The sequence below is a fragment of the Cyanistes caeruleus genome, chromosome 4 (assembly GCF_971803275.1).
Source record: "Cyanistes caeruleus chromosome 4, bCyaCae1.hap1.1, whole genome shotgun sequence".
NCBI classification, from domain to species: domain Eukaryota; kingdom Metazoa; phylum Chordata; class Aves; order Passeriformes; family Paridae; genus Cyanistes; species Cyanistes caeruleus.
Window position 1 is genome coordinate 18,564,333 of NC_141704.1, and position 22,713 is coordinate 18,587,045.

Sequence of the window (22,713 nt, forward strand, 5' to 3'; positions counted from 1 at the left end):
AGAAAAACCTGAGGTCAATATTTTCTTCAAGGGGCAATAAGTGTCTGTGCTCACTGAAATATAGTTAACTAAATGTAAAACTACCACATGGTAAATGTAATAGGACAATCATTGGCTCTGGAAAATAAAACTGTTTCATGGTGTGCTTTTTTTCCTTTCAACTCTACTAACCTTTACAGATAAGGAACAAATAATAGTAATGAAAAGAAAAAATTTGTTTGTGGAGCACTAATGGACTTGCAAAATTACATTTTAAAAAAATTTATGGAATGTTAAAGGTCTTCTGTAATGGCAAAAAAGCTCTGACTTTATTTCTGCAATCAAGGCCTGGCTTCATTACCTCTGGCCTCTGCTTGACACTCTGCTCTATCAGCTTTTGAGAGCCCAAAATGGGAAATTACTTTCCTTTAGTGTCTGCTAAAAACTGCAGTAGTTCAGGGTGAGCTTCCTCACATCCAGGCTGCTGGAGCCAAGGGTGCCCACTCACCATGGAAATATCCATGGGTGCCTCAAACTAAACAGTAAACGTGTGGTGTCTCAAAGTTGGAGGGAAATTGCCATTGTGTTGTTTTTTCTGCCTTTAAATGTGGATTTCATTTTTATAAAAGTTTTTCACACAAATATGTGAGATTTTTATGGAAGCCTTGGACTCTGATTTTGCTGATATTCAAAGAGTTTCCAGGTTGGTTCTTCAGGTTCTGAACTCCCATCAGAGGTGAGGTTTCTAGTCTGAACTCTTACTGGAGTTACCTAGAGTCACTGTGATGTATATCCATGCAGTTAGCTTTGGTCCCATGAACTCCGTGACAAACACTGAAATACATCATATATTCCCATACTCTATATTTAGTCAGTCACTGTTTATGGATACATGCTGGTTGTGGAAAGATGAAGTTTGACATTTTTGAGGCAGCAAAATAAAAAATATATTCCTGTTTCCATCAGGTGGAAGGTCTAGTTTGCCGCGCTCGCTTGGTGAGAGAGTGAAGTTTCTAAAATAACTAAGGATATCTTCAAAGGAGTAATGCAGCTGTGCTAACACAAATTAAACCAGTCCAATTTTCTATCTCTTAAGGTAGTAAAACTCTCCTTGAAATATCTCCTGCAATGAAATGATTAAATATTTGGGAGGGAAATTTGAACTCAGTTATCATAAGCCATTCTGGGAATTACCATTTCATTAAATCAGTGGGGACATGTTTGTGAGAAAAGTAAAGCAGTGGAGCTGATGTCACAGAGATATTCCCAGCTGCAGTTCTGTCTGTTTGGAACAGAACTTTTCAGATTCCAGAAGTCAGTGCTGGGGCAGCAAATTCAGAATCCTTAGAAATGCAGAGTGTTTACCCTTTCCTGTGAAAGCTGTGTGCCTTGCTAAAGTAGTTACATCATTGGCCTCCTCTAGAGAGTCCAGGGTAGCTGGTTTTTGTTATTATGATGATCAGACACAAAATATTTGGAAATCTACAGTAACACCTTTGGAAGGGCAGTAAATGAAGATCTGAAAGCATCACAAGGGACATTGACACCTATATCTATAGCAGACCAAATGGTAGGAGCCCCTGACCATGGCAGAGTCTTTCATTGATGTTCAGAGTATTAATCTTAGCATGTATTGCTGGGAGCAGGGCACAGGCTTCTCCTGCCTTGGTACCCAGGCCAGAAGCCTGCAAAGCTGGGTGTGTGCATTTGTCTTATGGACTACCTCCCTATGCAGGTGCTGTATTTTCCTCTGAAAAATCAGAAAAGTCTAGCTCTGGTCTTGATATAGGTCCCACAAGGTTAATTTATTGTTCAATTAAAGGGTTAAAAATACCAGCTATCTTCCAAAAGGCCTCAGTGGTCATCTACTAATTCTTAGCACAATTACCAATTTTCATCTGCCTAAGAAAAACCTATAAATACATAAAAAACTGCTATGCTAGTTTATGGCAGTATGTGTATGTCTCACCAGGCACTGTTAAATTCCTTTTTCAACCACATGAATTCTTATTGTACGTTTACTTTTTTATGTGTTCACAAAGGTATTTAAATCTGTAAACCCAAATTAACCCATAAATATTTGCAATGAGATTATTTCTCTCAAATTCAGCTTTTCAAAACTACAACATGTGGCAGGGCTGTCTAGACTTCCTCCTAAGTAATAAAGACAGCTATCTTTGGATGATGCCCTCATGTCATGCTATTGTGAATGCCTAAAATAGTTGAAATTATTTATCTTTTGAGGACATTTCCTACTTACTGACTAGGCAATAGCATAACACCATCAAACTATATTTTGTCTTCAGTATGAAAACGGGCCTTAAAAGACCCTGTCTTTTAAAAGATGCCTGTCCACTCCAGCCACACAACTATTTCCATGTAAAATCGCCAGAGCTACAGAGATAAGAACTGCTCTGGGTCAAACATAGCTGTTCAATGGATGAAAGAAGGTACTGCTAATTTTTGTGCAGAGATATTACAGCAATACCAATAGCAGCAATTCTGTCAATACAGAAACAGAGCTAGAGAGGAGTAGAAGCACCTTAAGGCAGAGCCACAATTCATTTTAACTAACTCATTCGTAAGAATGTACCTTTTGGGTGGTTGAAATGAAATGACATTTTCATTGCTGAGTGTACCACTGTTTAGGATTACTCCTTCCCAATTCAGTGTCCCCACTGACACCCTCCCAAAGCAGATGCTTCTCACTCTCTCCTTTCCCACACCCGCCCTCCCCCTTCCTGCTCTGGGGATGGAGTTGAGCATTGGAGGCACAAAAGCTGCAAATCAGGGGTTGAGATAAGAGCAATTTACTGGGAATAGAAATGAGATAAGAAAGCTAACTGTAACTGCAGCAATATAGATAACAAAAGGTATAGACAAAGAAACCATTTACATGGAAGACATAGACAGATACCAACCAACTCATCCCCACATGCCACGACTTCTGGCACCAGAAGGCAAAGTCCTTTTTTTCCCCACCTCGGCAATGATGTAAGGTGGTATTGAGTAATATTATCAACTTGGCCGTGCCACATCCCACTGATTTGGACTGAAAGTAGGACAATTTAGCATATATATATAATTTAATAACTAAAAAAAAAAAATCTTCTGTTTCTAAACTAAAGATTGTAAAATCAGCAGCATTAAAAAATTGTTAATACATCAGTTTGGGTTTTTTCCTGCCTTGACACCTTAAATCTTTATGACTTTTCACATATGTGGATGTAGCAGGTTTAGAATTCTGTAAAATAAAAGCTAATATAATCAGCAGGACCAAAAGAAATGAAGAGCAGAAACTTCAGTTACAGAGGAGGAGAGAAGAAGAGGACAGGGATCAAAGCACAATAATTTTTATTAGATTAGCAAATAAATTATAATACAAAAGCTTTTTAGAATTGACAATTGAAAGAGGAACTGTAGAAGTCTGTAAAGTTATAATTAGTTCATCGAATTAAATCAGATAGTAAAATATTAGGTGTCACAACCTCTTCTAAAGACTGGTTCTTAAACAGCCACTTTTTATAGGACTCATTTTCTGATGAGATGAGATCCATTTCACCAAACTTTAAATATCTACTTTGTAGCATTCTACATCTGAGATAGTCTCTCTAACATCCCTTTACATCATTGATAAAAATGACAATTTAGAGTCCAATTAATCTGATTTATTTTGGTTGCCTACTTGAACATGAGATGAATAACATGCAAGAAGAGTATTTTTTTCTCCACAGATTAAAAAATAAAATCTATGGGAGAACAAGGTCAGATATTTATATCTACATTGTGGAGCTCTGAGTTTGGATAAGTTCATTTACATGGTTCACAGAATATCATCTTCATAAACATTATTTATTTCAGTTATTGGAATCACTTGGGTGAAAAATGTCTTGTCTGGAGGTAAATGATGTAATATCTGGAGGTAAATGGTAACATCTGAAAGAAAAGGGTAAAAGGACATGAAAAACTTTTGATTGAGTTTGTTGCTCGTTTTCAAGACAATTTTCTAAGAGGATTTAAAATATTTCTGCTCTGATTAAAAATTAATTGCAAAAATTCTCTATCACTAAAAGCCTATGTATTTATTCACCAGTCTTCATTTCCTGGATAAAATGAACAGGTTCCATATATGACGGAGGTAATCCTAGCAGAGCAGTGTCAGAGTTTCAGAAGGCAATGAGAACCGCAAGAAGACACTTGTGGGATATCTTTTTTAAATAATCTAATGTAGTTGGAAAGAACAGACAAAGTTCCAGCACACCATCTTGTCAAATTCCTGCCTTTTTTGTTTGTGTTGTGTCATCTCTGCTAGATGGTCTTGACAAGGTCTTGAGTAAGAGCTTGAGATACTGAGCATATGACTGCTTTTAATTGCTTAGAGAGAAAACAACTGTGATCACAGGAAAGCAGAACTTTTCTTGTGAATAATATTTTGTGCATCCTTCATCTGTGCATGTGGGGGATTTTCGTATTTTTAAGGTGAGCATTTGTGTGTCTTTTGTTCCACACATTAAGCAGCTGTCTCTTTGAGCTTTGTAGTAAAACAGATTAGTGCTTTAACAAAAATAATTTGGACGTCAGAATCAAACAGATTTCAAAACTTCCTCATACAGTATGTGTTTTTAGACCTTGTGGCTCCTTCAGACAATTCAAGTATGCAATTTATTGATATAAATATGTACATGTCATAACATGTACATGTCATAATAACATGCTCTAGGAATTTTATATAATCATGTTGAGAAACCACATCTACCCTCAGAAAATAACAGTAGCTGCAATGAGCTATCAGAAGGAGGATTGTACTGAAAGCTTCTCCATTTTTATCAAAGGATGTTGAGTTTTATGTGTATTCTTTCATATGTGTTTAATTCAGTTTTTTCACAAAGGAAAAATCCTGGGGCACTCTTCCATGGAAACCAGTGGGACTTGGCTGCCTGTTTACTGCACAAGTCAGTACTGCACAGAATTTCGTAGTGCCAGAATCAATCCACAGGTTTTTGGCCACTTGTGGATAGTCACAGAATGATGCATCTCATTGCTGCAGCTCCCTGTGACGTCTTCTGATTCTGGACTCCTGATTATCTCATTGAAAATCTGCTCGATGGTTGCTTCACCTCTTCAGTCACCGCATTTGGGATCCTGAGCAACCATACCCTAGCACAGCCAGATTCCTCTTGGGATGGCAAGGTCTTTGCCTTGTCTAGGGATCTCTTCTGTACAACCTTGAGAGGGAAACTCAGGAGAACTCTTTGAGCCAGTGGTAATTCTTAATGCAGATTACTTTTCTGGGGTTGTTTCCCTCATGCTCCTAACTCTGAAATTCCAGTTGGATCAGGATATTACCTTGAACATGGTTCTGCTTTCTTTACTAATCTTTGGTATTTTTAGGACTGATACCTTGCTGCTGTAGCTTTCCTCCATCTGTATTTTATGTTCAATTAAGCGGTATTTTTTCTTGAGCCTGGTATAAAATGCCTCAAATTTTCTAGAACTGACATTAAAAATTAAGCTATTAGCATTCACAGCAAATGAAAAACAAGTTTTTATTGCCCATTCTTCAATTAGAAAAAAGTCTAACTCAAGTTCAATCTTCCTCCTTTTCTACTCAGATGCAATTCCTTTTCATTTCTGTACATACAGCATGAGTAAAGCTTTCTGTTGATTGTTTCAAGATCTTCAATCACATTCAAAAAGATACCTGAGAGAAATTTTTATTTTTGCATTTAATCCCTAAGTCTATTAAAAGAATTAATTTCCAGTGGAATGAACAGAACTCTGTAAAATCACCTTTTCAATATCAGTGACTTTTCTGATTAGCACCTAGTAAGAATAAAAGAACTTGTCAGTGCAAAACTAACAGCAGCTCCCAGTCTCTAGAGTGGTGATTCACAGGTGGTAAGAGTGACTGGAAGCTGGCTTGAAAGAGAGAGAATGAATGAAAATAGTTCAGATATACTAAGATATTCGGTGAAGATCAGTACAAAGCAAATATGCATTGTCTGATTATCTGTAAAAAAGGGAGAAAAAAATAGAGCATAGGTGTAAGTATTTTTGATTTTTATATATAAAGTTTAAATTCTGAAGATACAAGAAAAAGCAGCATCTGTAAGAAAGGTTACTTTAAAAAAATTATTTTCATCATGTTAAACTTGCATCACTCTTTTAGAAAATAGGCTGGAAAATAAAGGGTTCACATAATTTCTGAGTCTCAAAGTAAAAATAATTCAGAGGAAGTTTAGGGGTGGGTTCTCATGAAGCTTAAGTTTTCTTAAGTAGTAGGAGAAACATCTTGCAAGTTTGATGAAGGCAATTCTTTTTGTGTGGGACATAAAATCTTTCATCAAAATAGCTCATGTCATATTAAAAAAAACCCCAAAAACAAAAAAACAAACAAACAAAAAACAACAACAACAACAACAACAACAATTCAGCTGCTATTCTCATAAGAAAATTTCAGACCAGGAATATTTAGTCTCCCTTAAAAAGGAAGCAAATCAAGTGTTTCATAAAAGTAAATAAAGTAACAGTAGTGAAAATATGTGGGGTTTTTTGCAGTTCAAATCATATTGAAAAGTGAAATTAATTAGATGTATTTATTACATGGAAAAAAAAAATCTTATGATTAGTCATTCTAGTGATTACCACTGCAAAAAGAACCATGTAACCAAATATACTCAGCAGTTTGTTTGGAAATATGAATTTATGATTCAAAGAGTATTGTGCTCTCATTCATCAGTGGAAATTTTTCTGAATTTACTGTGATTCCAATACTTAGAGAGGAAATTCTGGTAAATATTTTAGGAGTGATAAACACAGAGTGCACCTGCTGTTCCTTCTTATATCCAACTTTCTAGACTTTTGATACAGGCATAAAAAAGAAGAGACTGCTATGGTAGCAGGAGCTATTCTTAGCTAGTCAGCACTATCTGCAGAAACAGACTGATTCACTTTGATTGCCACTCAGCAGGACTTAAGGTAGAAGTCATATGTAAATAGATGGGCTAGAAATGGATGCCTGTATTCATTAATCTTTCATTAGATCCAATCTCAAAATTACCCAAAGGTTTTACAAGGACTTTTTAAACTCTAATTTGGCCCCTGGCCTTTAAACAAAATGAAAGCTATTGATTGATGTTCTGGCCAGGATGCAAATGAGCCCATCATTTCCTGAATCAGGCTTTATTGGTTTAGATGCACTTTCATATATCTGAACAGGAAAGCTGCTTGGAGATGAAAATTTTTATAAAGCTTCATAGTAAGGTTAATGTTGTGTTAAATTATCTAATTAAATCTTAGTAAAAGCAAAGACTTATTCTATTATTTCCAGAAATTTATAAAAATGTACTTTGCTGTCCTTTAAAATGAGAAAAAGAACAACAAAATTTAAAGACAGGAAAATACATATTTTCCAAATTAAAATTTAAAATACTACTTCTCTGTGTTTCCCAAGCCTTAAAACACAGATATCTGGACATCCAGATCTTACATTCATATTACTTATGGAGTGATCCATATTCCCAAAGTGAATTTTTCTCTGCCCTCTACCATAAGAGAAGGAAGTGTCTTCAAATTTGAAGTAGCAATATATTATCTAGATATGTTCTGTGCTGAAGATTTTTTTTTTTCCTGGGAGAACTTAGTGTTCCTTTTTCTTTGCTCCATTTTAATAGCCTAGCAGTAAAAGACCTCAGGAATCAGACTTGTATTCCCAGTTCCTTTCGGTACATGTAGGTCTAACTCTCCTTTTCTAGGGACTACCCAGCCACCAGTCTCCAGAACAATCTCATCATCAATCCATTACAGTGCAGAGAGGAGTGCAAGAGAAGCAAGTAAAACAGTTTTAGCTCCAGTTAAGGAAAGTTAAGCTTCCTGGCATCTATTTATCAACATTGGACAGAAAGTGACAGAAAGGGTCACAAACATGGATATTACAACCCTTACATCTTTTGTCTCATCTGACTATCCCAGACACCAAAGAAGAGTTAGACAGTCCCTGGGTGAAGGTTCTTTCTCATACCATGACTCTCAAGATCTTGGCTGCACAGAGACTCAGCCGAGGAAAGGAAGGTGAGCTTAGGAGAATTCGGCATGAAAGGTCATAACTAGAAAAGCTGTTTCAATAACCCTAAATTCAGATATTCAAATCTTGAATGAATGTACTCATACTTCAGGTGATAGTAGCAATCAGGCCCATAACCACATTTCAGGTATTCTCAGCAGCTTCCTCTGCACAGAACGGTTCAATTGGATTATGGGGAAGCTGGAGGTTGACTCAATATGTGTGTCAATATGCTTTGAGAAATTGCGCAAATTTCTCAAATTTGAGAATCAAAGAACACGGTTTGGGTTGTGGGAAAACCTTCTGCAGGAAGAAAGTACTGCTAGTAGCTGTTATCCAGTGATCTACTGACATGGCACTCCAGAAAAGCCTGGTTCCTGTTGGGATTTACAACACTGGTCAAAGACATGGCTTTCAGCTGCAGCCAATGTTACCATTAAGTCTTGCAAGAATATAATGAATCCATGAAATAAAAAAGGCATGGAATAAAACAGCAAGAAAGGCAAAGCTGAGGACATCTGTAATGGACATTTTAAGTGACAGATATATCATTGGGTCATCTCTTGGCAGGTCAAACTCAACCATATTAACTATCTTTTAAAGGCTTAATAATGGACATTATAATATGTTCGGTTTCTGAACATATACTACTACTACTACTACTACTAAAAATAATAGTAATAATAATAATTTTTTATATTATATTATATTATATTATATTATATTATATTATATTATATTATATTATATTATATTATATTACATTACATTACATTACATTACATTACATTACATTATATTATATTATATTATATTATATTATATTATATTATATTATATTTATTATATCTTTTTTTATTATTATTATAACATATTATATCTCTGGTTCAAAAAAAGGATATTTACACTTGGCTGAAGTGCATTTTCACATGTCCACCTTAACAGCAGCCATATGCATTCAGTTGATACCATTCAGCTTGCTCCAGCCTGGAACCCCAAGTACCTCTTCTGTCCTGTGTTCACAGGTACTGATTATTTAGGAATCATAGAGAAGCTAACAACAAGTGAAATTTTTTAATAAGTCTTCTAAAAGTAAGAAGAAGAAGAATATGAATTTGTGGAAAGGACCAGTAGGTCCTTTCAATACCAGAAGTTCAAACAGGATAAATACAAGTCCCAGTCTCTGGGAAAACAGATCTTTCAATGACACAGGCCAGGGAGTGATGTCTGGGGAGCAGATCTGCAAAAAGCAGTCCTTGGGTTCCTGGTGGGAAGTAAGATAAAAAAGCAATGACTTTGCAGAAAAAAGCCTTCCAGGCTATCTTAACAGAAGCAGAGCCAGTACACTGAGAAAAGGGATTATCCTTCTGTTCAGCATTCTCTAGAGTATATGTGCATCTTTGGTTCCACTCTACAAAACAGTTATTGATAAATTGAACCATTCAGCATGAGGCTGTGAAGATGCTGGCATGCTGCAGCATTTGTCCTGTGAAGAGAGTCTGAAGAAGCTGGGCTTGTCCACAGAGGAAAAGAGATGGCTTTGGCCAGACCAAAGAGCAGCAACTCCTAACAGCATGGTGTGAGGAACATGGTGTGAGGAATACTGGGAAGGGAAGGAAGACAGAAGACCATGAACTGAGATTGAAGCAAGAGCTCTTCAGAGCAGATGTAAATTTTTTTTTCCCAGGAAGATGGTCCAGCTCTTGAAGAAGTTCAGTCTTGGAGATGTTGAAGACACAACTGGATAAAAACCTTAATCATCTGTGTTTGACCTCAAGAGGACCATGATTTAAGCAGAAGTTTGGATTAGAGACCTCCTGTGGTCCCATCCAACCTGACCTACCCTACAATCATAAAATCATAGAGGAGAGAGGACAATAAGAAAATAAAAGTGATCTTAAAAATGGTTTTACTTTGTTATAAATGTGGAAAGTACGACTTAGCTTCCAATAATTAAAGCACAAGTTGTTTTACTGCCCGTCCCAAGGCCAGTGGGAGTGTCAGACATTATCCACAGTAATTTTTTGCAAAATAACATACAACTTGGAACATTTAAATCTAAAGGGAGGGAAGAAAAAATAATAAGGAACAACAGATATATATATAAGGAAAAGTAAGTTCTAATTATATTTTCATGGAAAATAATATCATTAACTTGCTACACTATCTGTGTCAAGGAGGTTTTGACTTTTATCTGATTATCTTAGGTTGCAATGCAAGATGTAACCAAATGTATTCGATTACCATCTGTTAAAACCAGGTGGGGCAGTGCTCTTTAGCTCTTCCATGACCCATCCCTCATAACTCCAGGGGGATCTTCTGTTAATGGTCTTTGAGCCTCAGTGAATGACTGATAAATTTACATCATCCCACTGTGAGGGGGGAAACTTCACCCTTCAGGGGAAAACTACACCCTTCTACAGGACCCCTGCTTCAACAGGACCACATCTGTCACTCCAGGAAGACTGCAGCCACCATTTAATCGGACTGCTACCAACACCCTGAGCAACAGGGAGTCAGGTTGTATTCTGACTCTGCCAGTGGTTTTTGTACTACTGCAGTTTATTTTAATTTTCCTATAAAGTTGTAGGTTTGGGTTTGGTTTTTTTTACATACTAGTAAAGAACTGTTATGCTACTCCCATATCTTTGCCTGAGAGCCCCTTAATTTCAAAATTATAATAATTCAGAGGGAGGGGGTTTACATTTTCCATTTCAAGAGAGGCACTTGCCTTCCTTAGCAGATACCTGTCTTTTCAAACCTAGACACTGATAGACTACTTGGTTTTGGGGTAAGAAAATATAGACTATTTCTCACAGAAATAAGAGTAAATTCTGACCAGTTTTAGGCAGCCATCATTGGAAGCAATGATATGTTTCCCAAAGTATAAAGTAGAAGTTAAATACAAAGACCTTTGTTTGAGAATGGCTCAGTTATCATTTGGAAGACAACCCCAAATCAGACCAGGGAAGAGGGAGCAACAAACATTTTGTCTAATGTAGTAGCTTACCCCAGTTTACTTTTGGGTCAATTATATTTTTGCCTGAAAAAGAGAATGTTTTACTTTTCACATGTCAGTTGTTAAAAATAAAGTTAGCTGAAACTAGTCAGTGTTTTACAAGAATGGCTTTTATTGAAATCAGTTTTCTGCTGAAAAAAGTCTTACTGAAAACTTCAAATAATTCTTTAAACACCTGGTTGAGTCTTCAGTTCCTTCAAAAGCTCCAAGAATGTGGTACATGTAGGCAACAAAACCTCAGTTCTCTATTAATATATTTTTAAATCTATGAGCATTCATTTCAGTAAAAAACAGTATTTTAAAAATTAACACAGAAAAAAGAAAGATTTTGTTTATTCAGTGCTTCAAATGGATTTTTGCTTGAAAATACTAAAAGAAAACTGCAGAACTGGAATAATATAAATCAGAGCAATTATTCCTACTGCTATTCCAAAAGAATACACACTTAGAATCACTGTAATTTAATAAACAAAACATGCACTAGAGGATACAGGGGAGCACAAAATACAATAATGGCTGATATATTGCTGGTGGTATTAAAATACTCGTAATATTCTGTTTTCAATGCTGAAAATTAAGGAGTACTCAAGGAACAACAAAAAAGTGCCAAAGTTTGTGACATATTAAGAATAACATCGGGCTTAACTCTCTCTGTCTGTATTAAAATAACTAAGTGGAAAATATCTTCATGACATGATGCACTTTTTTTTTCCACGGATATATTTGCTATCCAGTGATCACATGCCCATTCTTTTTATCTCAGTAGGGTATTATTTAGCAGACAACTTACCTGAAATTAGATATTTTTGAAAATTTTTGTCACATGACTTTAATTTTCTTTGGATGAAAAAATGTTCTGCTGAGCAATTAAAAGCATCAGTGATGGTATGGGTCTGACCTACTCTAAATGCTAATGAGATCCAAACTGCTGCCATGAACTTCAGAGAAGGAAAAAGCCTAAAGGGACATATATAATGCTTATGAGACTGTTTCCTTTACTCTTTAACCCTCAGGTCTTACTACAATGAAAAATCACATCCAGGGACATTGACTGTTGCTCATCACAGTCATCAGATTTCCTCAGAGAGGGTGGCAGAAGCTGGTGGAGTTGGTCCCTGTCCTGTACCTGTCCTGTGGATAGCTTTGGACTGCAGAACTGTCAAGCTGGCATCTTTCCACAGTACTCAAAATTCATTTTGGCTCCTGGGTGTGTTTTTCTGTTAATCAGCTGCCAATCCATTGTATAAGTCTTTCCAGACTATTTTTTAAAAGTTTCCAGTCTAGCAAAGCAAGGCTCTATAGGCTATTTCCAGACTTGCTGTCTCAGTTGTGTTGGCAGGATCCTCTGCTGTGGACATGGAGTGGCAGAAAGCCTGCTCTCAAAAGGGAGATGGGGGGAAGAGGAAAACTGAAATGTGAGTGCAGAAGGAGCTAAATTCAAAGATGTTGTCATAACCTTGAAAATGGGTAAGACCATGTGGAAACAGGATGGAGCAAAGGATAGTCAGTAGCCAAGGAAGGATTTTGCAAGCTGCTAGTTCACCCTTCCTTCCCAGTGGTGTCCTAAGGAGAAAGTGGTAATGCCACCATCTCCTTTAGTTCTGGATGCTAATCCTTCCTTGGCAGGCAATTCCAGAGACACAAGCAACAGGGAGTGAAGAGACCATTGCTTTCAGTGACAGAAAACTTAGCAGTCTGTTGGATACATCTGTGAAATTCTTGTGCTAAATACACTGCTGAGACTGAAGCAATAAATTCTTGCTTAAATAACTCTATTAAAAAGTTTCTTACAGGTGTCTAAGAACTGCCATCCCGAAAAGTAAAGGGTGACAGACAGCTTTCAATAACCCTTGCATCTTTTGGACTTTATATTATTAACAGGTTAGTATGAGTTTTTTGTATTAATCTGTTTTAAGGAAATGGATTTCTCCTCTTTTAAGAATCAGAGGGCACATTCTCTCTCACACACACCTGCACATGCATGAGTTACTCTGTTCCTTAGGAACAGAAACTACATCGACTGCATATAGCACAGAATATAAAACTTATCTAAGTTAGGCAAAGTCATATTCTGAATGTGCCTCACAGGTCTAAGTGTCAATACAATAAGATTTGTTATTTTTCATGTTCAAATAATAAAAAAGATAATTTCAAACTTTCTGTAAAAAAAAAAGAAAAAAATCAGTTTAAAGCTAGGACAGAATTTGCAGTATATCAGGTTTTAAACAGGCAGTGTGTGTAGTGGCATGTCAGGCAAACGTAGATGTATTCCAGTTCAAACAAACCTGCATTTGAACACATATAATGTCCCACATATAACATTTTGTTTGGGGAGGTCTTTACATATGACCCTATAGTTATTGGTTTGGGTTTTTCTTTTACTAAATCAAAGATCTATCACATGTTATGCTTAAAGAAAAAGTTGCACAGACTGGAAATCTTTTCCAAATGAAGGAAAAGGAAACCTCTTATAATTGCATTTTATTTGTAACATGAGGGTTGTATTCTCAGTGATAGTGAATACCACCCATAGGACACCAATTAGTTGGACAAATGAATGGGTTCAACAGAATTCAACACACATTGAATATTCCTTCTTCCTTCTGTAGCAAATATTTAAATATTTAAGGCACAAATTGTTTTGAAGTTTTAGTTGTTAATATTTGGCACACATTTTTGGTAGGGTTCTCTCTAAATAGACAGTGTGTGCCTTTCTATCTCCTCTCCAGGTAGCAGAGCAGTGCCTGCATCATTTGATCCTTACACAGCTGATTTTCATCTGCCCCACCTGAGTAAATCTCAGCAGCAGTTTTTGTGTTCAGTCAGAGATGCCAACAGGAAATCTTTTGATCTGTGACTGAAGTGGAACAGAGCACATGTCCCGTGTCCTGTGAGGAGTGGCTGAGGGAGCTGAGGGTTTTCAGCCTGGAGGAGTCTCAGGGGAGGCTTTTTGTCACACTCTGCAGCCTCCTGAAAGGAGGGTATAGCTGGGTGAGCCTCATCTCCCAGCTACCAAGTGACAGGACGAGAGGACACAGCCTCAAGCTGTACCAAAGGAGCTTTAAGCTGGACATCAGGAAGAAATTCTTTACAAAAAGGTTGATTAGACATTGGAATGGTCTGTCCAGGGAGGCTGTAAAGTCACTGTCCCTGGTGGTGTTCAAGGAAAGACTGGACAAGGTACTCAGTGCCATGGTTTGTTGCCATGGTGGTGCTGGATTATAGGTAGGACTTGATGATCTCAGAGGTCTTTCCTAACCTAATTCATTCTGTGAAAAAATAAAAGTTAGGAGTGATTTTTTTTTTTAATTTTCAGAATATTTAGAAGAGAATAGAGAAACTTTAATTTAATTACTTGAAAAGCAGTCTAGAGCTATTTCAACAGAATTCTTTTGTGAATATCAATATTCAAAATTTCTATATTTTTGGTTATTTACACAATTCATATGTTAATGTCTTTTGTGATTGATCTATATAATCAAGCATCAAAAATTAAGGTGTAGAAATGAATAAAAATAATAAATATGTTTTAGCAAACATTTTAGCTCAAGTTTGTATTTTTTTTCAAATCTGCCATTTTTGAAAGCTTGATACCTTTAATTTTTTTTTAAATGAGCATAAAAGGATGTAAACACAGCTGAAGTGACATTTTCCTGACTCAGTATTTGCAGGATACAGAGAAAACTCACAGAATTGATGATGCTGTGAATGACTCTGCCAGCAAAACACATTTCATTGTCTTCTCGAAAGCTTCGTGTATGTTTTGACACCAGCAAAACAACAAAGTTCCCTTTACAGTGGGCTAAATTCACAAGACAGAAACATGCCTTATGAACAGCTCTTCTTTTGGCTGGGATAGAGTTAATTTTTTTCCTAGTGGCTGGTATACTGCTGTGTTTTGGATTTGGTATGAGAATAATGCTAACACAGTGATACTGATGTTTTGGCTCTTGCTGAGTAGTGCTGACCCTAAGTCAAGGACTTTTCAGTGTCCTGTGCTCTGCCAGTGAGGAGCTGCACAAGAAGCTGGGAGGGAGCACAGCTGGGACAGCTGACCCAAACTGGTCAAAGTGTGTGTTCCACACCATAGAATGACATAGCCAGTATTTAAACTGGGGGAGTTGGCCAGGAGGGACCAATAGCTGCTGAAGGCCAGGCTGGGTATCAGGCGGTGAGCAACTGTATTGGGCATCACTTGTTTCTCTTGGGTTTTATTCCTCTCTGGTTTTGTTGTCTCTCTTTTCTTTGCTATTATTTCTATTTATTAATAATAATAATAATAGTTATATCAATTATTAAACTATTTCAATTAATAAATTATCTTAACCCATGTCTTTTCCCTTTTTTTTCCAGCTCTCCTCCCCATCCCACCGAGACAGGAGGTGGTGGGTATGAGTGAGCAGCTGCACGCTACTAAGTCACCAAGTGGAGTTAAACCATGACATGAACTCACATTAAATAGGGAAGAACATTCTTATTTCAACAATTTAAAAGAAATCTATTAAAAAATCTTGGCTTATAAAGCAGGCTGGATTAGACCTGAGGGCATGTCTACAGCTTATGAAGCACAACTTGAAATTATGGTACATTAAGGGGAAATTAAAATCATGCAACATGCCAGAGAACAGCCCACTAACTTCATTGCAGGTATGAGGTGTGCAACACCCCTGCATTGCAGTTGCTTTCAATATGAGAACAGGTACCATTTCACTAGTTGCTCCCATTTGGAAGTCTAATACACATAGACCCTTGTAGTTTTTACATTATTCAGTGGATATGCCCCAGCTGAAGCAGGCTAAAGGAGGATTAAGTGCTGACTTAAACACTTAATATATGACTTCTATATCTCTTGAAGATGCCACTCAGAAAATTTGTTCACTTTTTTTTTACCACTTCTCTTAAAAAAGTGTAAAATTTGGGTACTTTACTTTTTTGCATTATGTTCTGAATACTTTTGCATAGCATTATTTCATGGAGAAATTGTGCTATGTTTATAAACTACCACATATTGCTTGATTAAATTGTGGAAGTAAATTTAATTTGCATCTCTCTATCACTGCTGAAAATATTTTCTGTTCATTCTTATTTCTACTCTGATTATGTGTTTACATTGGTTTCTTGTGCTTTTGATGTATAAGTGTCAAAGCTGTTTCATTTCCTCCTGAGTTGTAGAACTGGGAATTTACATTATATATCTGTCATTCTGTAGTGGCACCAAGGATCTTGGCCTTGAAAAATCTGTTCTTCAGTCTTTCTAAAAAAGAATATGCATTTTTCTGTAAAGCACATACAGAGCTTTTCAAAAGTAAGTAGGACCAGAGCCCATATAAACTGTATTTCTTTTGCTTCAGCATTACAGCCTGCTGCCATGAATTTAAATTTCTACTGGACACCCAAGACTGCAAAGAATGCAGTTTCACATCACGTGTCCCGTGTCCCTGGTTTGGCTTCAAGTGAAACTTGATATTAATTAAAGATTCCTGTCATGATCCTTAACGTAGGGAGAAAAAAAAGTATTTTGTGTTAGCTTAGTCAGAAATGAATGGATAGAAACTAATAAATATAGGAAATACAGAACATACAGATAAAATATTACTCTGCTCTCCCAAAAAGGAAACATACTTTCCTCGTTCCGTGCCTATTAGGGGGAAATAAATAAAAAAAAAAAGGTATTTTATTTACAAATATTTTTGCTTTTTTGAGACCATGGGTGATTTGTAAAGTATATAGCTTTCATGATGTCTAAGACACTGACACAAGTTCTTCAAAGTACTAGTTTCTGGCATAGAAATAAGACTCATTATATACCATTTATGCTGTTTTAAGCAATAAGCAGCAAAGACTGTTATCTCCAAGTGTCTCATGGAACATGTGCCCCTGAGTTTTAAGGACTGATCACTGAGTAGTAACTTTTTCCATCATGGCATGAGAGCAATTTGGGGTAGGTGGTTTTGCCTGTTAGATCAACATAGAGAAAACATAAGAGGCATGAGTCCAAATATCAGCAGCAAACCAAAGAATAGATATTGAAGCTATATGTATCTTCTTTCCTTCTTCAGGTCACTTTTAGATGTCTGAGTTGATCTGCTTGCACAGTTTCTGACTGCTCATTAGGAAAAAAATATAAATGCTGGCTAGGCACAATTTTCTCCTCTTCTCCCAAAGGAATATGATTGTGAACATATCAAGCAAGGCCTGGTGATGCAGCTACCTTTCCAGTTCTTGGTCTGAGAAAAGAGGGTATTTCCAGAGCAATAGGAAAAAGCATAGCAAAAAGACTATGCATCAGATTAGTAGTGGGTCAAGAACTTAAAATAAGCATGTGACCATCATGAAGTTAATGCTGACTTCCCTTCATATCTAAACAAAGCAACCATTTGCCACCTGCCAGTGACCATAGAAATGAGGATGGTGACTAATCCCCTTCTGTTAGCAGTTTGTAGCCAGTCTGTTTGGATTTAGAATATCAGTAGCTGGATGTGATTTTTGAGAGTTCAATGTCATAAAGAATTTTCCACACCATACTACCCACAGATGACAAAATTGATATGCCATTGATGGCTTTGTACTTCTATTAGGATTACTTGGCACTTAAAGGCTATACAGTTATATCAGGGCTTTTCAGGGCATACATATACCCATACTGTGCCTGGAGATTTGTTGAAGTAATACATCATGATAAAAGACTTTTTTTTCTTCTCCTCAATTCTGCATAACTTGCATACTACCAAGGCCACTTAATGTCCCTCAGCTGTAGCTCACCAGGTCAAATATATGACTCAAAAATTCTACAGCACCTCTGGATGCAGAAAGGAAAGTACATTCATTTCTAGATTTTTTCCTATGCAGCTTCATTTCTAGATTTTTCTTATATAACTAAACGGCTTGTTATTTTTATCAGTATCTGGGGAATTGTTCATACCTTTAAGGCTAATGAAGCTGAAAGAATTTATCCATCAGCCAGCTGAACAGCTGCAGTATGGTGACAGAATGTATCTGGCTGACAAAACCTATCCAGTAATTCTATGCCATTTACCAAAATGATAACACTTTTCCAACCTTACCGTATGGTTCAAATTAGGGAGCATCTGCATGAGCCCTTTGGTGCTGTGCATGAGTACTGGGAGACAAAATGATGATACTAAACCTGCAAGTCCCATTTGAATAGCAACATCATGTGAAACATTGAGAAAACTTGATTTTTATCTGCCTTCTCTGCCTGAATACTGAACAGAGCACCTGACCTTCCCACAGAAATGTATACATGGATCTAACTCAGTGTTATACTCCCAAGAAGGAGATTTGTGCTTGCTGAAATCCTAAAAGCACAGAAATCAAGAGCAACTTCCAAACCTGAGACTTGATATCTACACCTGAAGTTCAGTGGCAGCTTTTGAATAGTGGCTCATTTTTATAGAATTGGTAGCAGAGAAGGATGTGTATGAGACTGGAGTCTTAGATTTTGGCCCAGTCATAATTTGGTTGCTAACAACAACTGTTTACTGACTCTTCTGATGCTATTGTATTAGATAAAATGCTAGAAATTAATATAAATGGCCAAGAAGCTGTCTGGCTCATAAAAGCCTGAGATCTGGACCAAAGAGGAATAGAAACCAGTTAATAGAATTTGCGGACATGTAATAAAAACATAGGTATCACCATATAGCAGGAACCAACAGACTTAATCCTTGAGAAGTCACATCACAAGCAAGTAGAAACACAATCATTACAAAGTACTTTTTGTTATCTGTTTTCTTCTTTCTTATTAATTTATTTGAATTAATTTCTAATAATTAATTTGACAAAGCACAGATGGGCAGAATTTTTTCATCAGCGAAAACACAAACATCAGGGTTTAAAAAACTAAACTGGCCCTGACCTTGATAAAGATGTGAAATAGACTTTCTGACTTGCTTTCATCTGGTGAAAGTGCAGGATACCACTAAAACCCTCCTGTTTCAATGCGAAGTATGAAAAGCTAGAAGTCTGTGTTTATATAGATAATGAGATTCAACTCCTCATCAGCTTAACTAGAAAGATCATATTAAGTTTTACACAGTTGTAAAAATATTATCCCTGAAATAGTCCAAGCTCTGGTATGGCTATGCACCTTTGTTCAACATAACATGATCTTCACCTGAAAGAAATCAGCTCCATTTCAGGCTGCAGTGGATTTACCATGTTTCATCTTCTGCTTTATGGGCTTTTTTGGATGTTTACTTTTCTGTTACACTGGAGTGATAAAAATGGTCACAAACATGGTTCAAAGGCCAATTAGTGACCAGAGAGCCAGAAGCATTCAAGAACTTGGCATTCCTAAAAAAATCATTAAGTAGCATCTTAGACATTGTTGTGCAATGATAGCTCAAACACCAAACACCTGCACAGAGGGATAGCTGTAGGATAAAGAGCAGGGTAGTATTCCTCTCCAGCTCTGGATAAAACCCAAACTTTTCAGCAGAACAACAAACAAGCTACCTAAATATACTGATAAAAGGTAATATGAAAATTAGATATAAAGCTGATAATAAGGAGACTACATGATATGGTATGAGTACACAGATACAAGTACATTAGAAGCAACAGTCATTCTGATTTCATCTTGCTACTGCATTGAGTCAAGAAGCCAAATTTTTGGTGGCTGCATGGTCTATGTCAAGATCCAGTTACCATTTTTGGAAGATTTAATTTGGAAACACAGTTGTGCTTCTCAACCAAGTAACAGACTACATTTAGAATTATTGATCACATTTTGGAGAAATAGAACGCAATTAAATCTTTTATTGTCATATATATAGTGAAAAGGCAGATAGGAAGTAATATTAAGCCATGGACAATGTTAGGTGAAGAGAACATCAGTGGCTTGGACAGAAGCTAAATGTGATTAATTTACTAAGTTCTGCTTTTAAAGATAATGACAATCATCTCATTAGGAGAATTCTATTGCAATTATAAATTAAATATCCAAAGCAAAAATTTTTAGAAATTTGGGGTTTGTTTGTCTTTTTTAATCCAAGGTGTCCATGCAAATAGAAGAAAAACAAAAGTAGCATAATTCCTCAATTCTCTAATGCCCAAATGCATATTCTACTAGCTATGTCAGGTCAGAAACCTCAGGTTCTGTTTTTGACAAAGGCTTTGCTTATACTAGCATTTGCATTAGTATATTCTTATATACTTCAATCTCTATGTCTGACTGAAATATCATTACAGTTTTTAAGTCTTGGTATTAAATTCTAGTACAAAAAAGTTTGTGTATGCTATTTTGTATATGGGAGCAAAAACATATGAAATCTGGGTAAACAATTCCTTTCTACATTTGAGTGAGAGTTAAGCAGGTGCTGTTTTCCACATGTGAAGAAATGTAAACTTGGTGACAACTGCAGAATATTTTATCTTTGAGTACTATAAACACAAATACTTCCTGGATAATTGATCTGTAAGGGTAATGTTAATTAATGCATCTCCTACATTTTTAATTGCAATTTTCTTTTCCTGTACAATCCCTAGTTACTCCATGGGCAGGTTCTGGCTGGGATAGAGTTAATTTTCCTAACAGAAACTAGTTGTGGAGCTATGTTTTGATTTGTGCTGTAGACTGTGGTGATTGCAAATAGATGTTTCAGCTACTGCATAGCAGTGCTTACATGGAGTCAAAGATTTTTCTGCTTTTCATATTACCCCACGAGCAAGGAGGCTGGGAAGGCACAAGTTGGGAAGGGACACAGTTGGGACAGCTGAGGCCAAAAGACCCAAGGCATATTCCAGACCATATGGCATCATGCTCAGTGTATAAAGCTGGGGGAAAAAGGAGGAAGAGGAGAATGTTTCAAGTGATCACATTTGTCTTCCCAAGATACTGCCACTTGTGATGGAGCCCTGCTTTCCTTGGGATGGCTGAACACCTGCCTGTCCATGGGAAGTGATGAATGAATTCCTTATTTTGCTTTATTTGTGGGCATGGCTTTTGCTATCCCTATTGAACTGTCTTTACCTCAATCCAAGAGTTTTCTAATTCTTACTTTTCCAACTCTTTCCCCCATCCCACCAAGGGGAAGTGAGTGAGATTGGTGTGGGGCTTGGTTGATGGCTAGGGTCAAACCATGACATCCAGGGAAGTTATTCAGAGCTACAGAAAAGTTGCCTTCTCCTTTCATGCAGAAATAGCAGTAAGGGATAAATTCTTTGCACCACAGAACTACCTCATTACCTGCTACTTCTCTCAGGCCTGAAGATGCACTAAGAACAATATAGTGAATACCAAACATGGAATAAAAGAGTGGATAAATCCATTTTCTAATTTCTCTTCTGATGAAAACATGTAGATGTATCATACATAGTATGGTATGTCATATTTTTGCGCTGTTTTTAAAGTTATTTTTTATTTTATTATATTATTTTGTTTATTCTGAATCTGTTAAAATGAAAATAAAAGAATCCTCCTTATGTAATTTTAGTACATATTAAATAAGAAGCAAAGACAAACTATTTTTAATGATCTCTTGAAAATCACCTTTAAGATCATTTGGCTTTTGTATTTTAAACCCTTTTAGTTACTTTTATGATAGACACTGGTGTATATGCATCCAAAAAATATGTACTAATAGAAGTAATAAATTCATAAATTCTTGCCTTAATGTAGACAGGTGGCAGAGCAAACAAAATACTGTCTTTGCTCCTGCCTGATAAATGTCACCATAATATTGCTATTTATTCTCAAAGAAGAAATTTGCCTCCTGCATGAGTTTTCTTTTCCACTTGTGGGCCACTTGTAGGTTTCATCAATATCTTGCTAGTGCAAGGATAGTGACAACGACTTTTATCAGGGAAGATGAAATTAAGAACTGATATTTCTCACATAAAAAATAAATAAGCTTTCTAAGGCTCTTTTAATGTGTCTTATGAAGGAACAGTTAATAATATAAATGTATGTTTCATTTGTGGTTTATAGCTGCATAACTTCTCTTGCTGGGCTGAAGGGTAATTAAGCTGGGCTCAAGTAAAACCTTTCCTAAAGGTCAGACTGTCTGGGCTGGTACTGTTGGTCAATAGTGTTTACATCACAAAATTATGGGGCCAAGTGAAAAAACATGTAATGATGAGGAAATTTATATCATGCATATGCCTTTTTAACACATTAAAAAGGCATTGTTGTTTTAGGGTTGTTAGAAAGGTCATCTGTGTTCCTCTGAAAGACTTGTCTTAGTAGAAAAAAAAATGATCTAGTATTAGGTTTGCCAATTCAGTGCTAGGATTGTAAGTAACCTGCTTCATTTTTGTGGGGGCAATGCATTTTTTCTTCAAAAAAGTCTAGTTTGGATTCTCCTTTTGTTTCTCTGTAGTAATTCTACTATTACATAAATAAAGTGCTTGGATTTAATTATATCTTGTATTGCTGAAATGAGCAGGGTGTATTTTAAATAAAGAGCCTTACACAAGAGTAATGACGTGATTAAATTTACATTTAAACATATTATTTGTTGTTTCTGATATAAATCTCAGTTTGCTCTAGGGTAGAATTGTGCATTATTCAAAGAGCATCTTATCTTGGAAGAAAACCCAAATTCACACCTGAAAAATCAATTCTTTATGAAGACACTAACAGTAAAATACATTATTAATTACTTTTTTATTGTGACAGAACAGTTCTCTA

General features: G+C 36.3%; 1 long non-coding RNA gene across 1 annotated transcript; it reads left to right on the plus strand.

The window, feature by feature from the left end:
- The first annotated feature begins 1,306 nt into the window (after positions 1-1,306).
- Positions 1,307-9,947, plus strand: LOC111923078 (uncharacterized). Its single transcript, XR_015285885.1, has 4 exons — positions 1,307-1,549; positions 7,734-8,049; positions 8,939-9,066; positions 9,729-9,947. It is a non-coding gene; the product is annotated as an uncharacterized LOC111923078 (long non-coding RNA).
- Positions 9,948-22,713: the final 12,766 nt, after the last annotated feature.